Source organism: Penaeus monodon, chromosome 9 (assembly GCF_015228065.2).
Source record: "Penaeus monodon isolate SGIC_2016 chromosome 9, NSTDA_Pmon_1, whole genome shotgun sequence".
In the NCBI taxonomy this organism is placed as follows: Eukaryota; Metazoa; Arthropoda; class Malacostraca; order Decapoda; family Penaeidae; genus Penaeus; species Penaeus monodon.
Window position 1 is genome coordinate 7,215,385 of NC_051394.1, and position 2,500 is coordinate 7,217,884.

Consider the following 2,500-nt stretch of genomic DNA (forward strand, 5'->3'; position numbering starts at 1 on the left):
CCAAATAAACGAGAAAGACATTGGTCATGAAGGCTTCACCACGTCCAAGTTATTAAATGGCTTGTCTAACTTGACCACCGTTAACGTCAGCATATCTTTGGTATGATATGTACTGTTAATATCTAAATGTATAATAGAATATATAAAACGGAATGGTGGATTACAATATACAGATTATGAAATTATTTAAATATGACTAGTTGTGTTTCTGCATCTCTAACTTCAGGGTAATGACATCGATGATGTCACGTGGTGTTGGTCGTCAGATGCCAAAGTGAGACCATATTCTATATATATGTACCTTGGGTCGCTCTTAATTCAAAGACGATAGGTTCCTCTTACAGCGCACTGAAACAAATCCACGATCTTTTATTTATCAGTGAATTTTGAGTTCATTCATTTACTTTCTATAAAAAAATGATTAGGAGGCCAAAACATTCTTCAAACTGGACCTGTAATGATAAGGGGAAAAATGAGTTGATATTTTTTTCTTTCTTGAAAAGTGTTTTATTCTCAATTGTGAATATAAAAAGAATGTAAATCCCCAACAGAACACCATTGTACTATCAGCAAAACATGACTAAGGGCGGCGTATCTACTGGAGGGTTCATTGAGCCTGCGGCATCCTCCTCAGCGGCGAAGGCGATCTGGTCAAGGACGAATTGGGGGATCGGGTGGGGACTCGGGAGCCACGGGCAGGTGGGTGCCCAGGGGCTGCAAGCCGTTCTCGTTCAGCCACGATTCCGTCATGAGCGGTATAGCTGTCTGATAAGAAAAATTGGATGATGATATCAATTACATGGTTAATTCATGATTGGAATTTAAAAAAACCTTTCCCGAAACGCTGGTACAGTTCTATATACTTCGGTTTCTTTTCCGATACTCTCGAGTAAGAACTAGCGCTGTTGATGCCTGTGTAGCTGATTGATAAGAGATATTGGATGACGAAATTAATACTATGGTTAATAATATTTATATTAAACAAACTTTCCCGAAACGCTGGTATCTACAGTATTTATTCTTGTTCCTTTCCGGATACTCATGAGTAAGAACCAGCGCTGTTGATGCCTCCATCTGCGCTGGGAGATCCAGACTCTGACACCACGATGCCGTCTCCTGTTTCCACGTCGATGGGCATTTCCTCAGCCATAGCGAGAGGGTGCAGGGGCTTCATATCCTTGGGAGGACGGCAGCAGTCACACAGGCAAACACGGCAAGTAGTATCTGAAATCCAAAGTATTTGATTAATTAAAACTTACTCCTACTGAACCCATTTTTTAAAATTCCTTTATTTTATGCAGCTTTTATGCGAGCTTTTCGGGATATTGACTGCTTTATTCATTATTTACGGAGACATAGTCTTCACAGGCATGGCTGATTAATCTCCAGATGTGACAGCGTTCAATTCGTGTCAGACTTACAAAATTCATGCTGCCACCTGTCTTTAAGATAAAATAAATTACTTCTAATTAATATAAAATGTAGAATTGGTTGTGCACATTTGTGTTTTTATTAATTCACATTCACCATATATGCATGATTATTACCATATATAAGCACATGGATAAATATATGTATATCTATGTACACATATATGTACAGACATATACATGCTTATATACACACACTTTTTCTGAATTTCCTAGATTCAGGTGTTTTCTCTTACGAATTGAGTCTACTTTCCATTATCTTTGATTAATCTAGAAATACAGTGAGTTCGTCAACAGTGATACATCGCCACTGAGCTTTTTTGTGATTTTAGTTTCTTTTTTATTTTGCTTAGTGATTTTCCAGTTGATATCATCCATAACTGTAAACTCCTGATTCTAGGAATTAATGTTCAGAAAAAAGAGGATAAATACAAAGTTATGTTCAATTTCTCTGACAAAATTCGTACCGAAGAACAAAAAATATACTATTCCTAGGCTTAGACTGCTGTATGCCCCCGACATGTTTTATTTGTATCTTGAAAACAAACAAACAAACTGCAATCATAAAAATAAACGGTAATATTTATAAAAAAACAACAACAATGTTACCAACAATATCACCGCGATGGCCAATCACACAGGTAAAAACAGGCTCGTGGTTCAGAGATGCCCGATCTTCTCTGCAAACACTGAAGATAATAACAGAAAAAAATAAACAAACCAGATAAAGGTCGGGATGTTGTAATGTTAAATATGTGTGACTATAACAAAAGATCATGAATGTTCTCAGTGAACACACACAATTCAAAGGAAGTACTACCTGAGTATGAAATCCGTACCATTAGAATATCCATTAATGAAAAAAAATTCTTATGGAATCTTGCTTCAGACCTGTTTTATTGCATATATAAATACACACACAGACATATCTGCATTTATGTGTGTGTGTGTGTGTGTGTGTGTGTGTGTGTGTATGTGTGTGTGTGTGTGTGTGTGTGTGTGTGTGTGTGTGTGCAGATAGACGATCCATATATACATTATATGTATGAATACATATCTATGCACCTAAG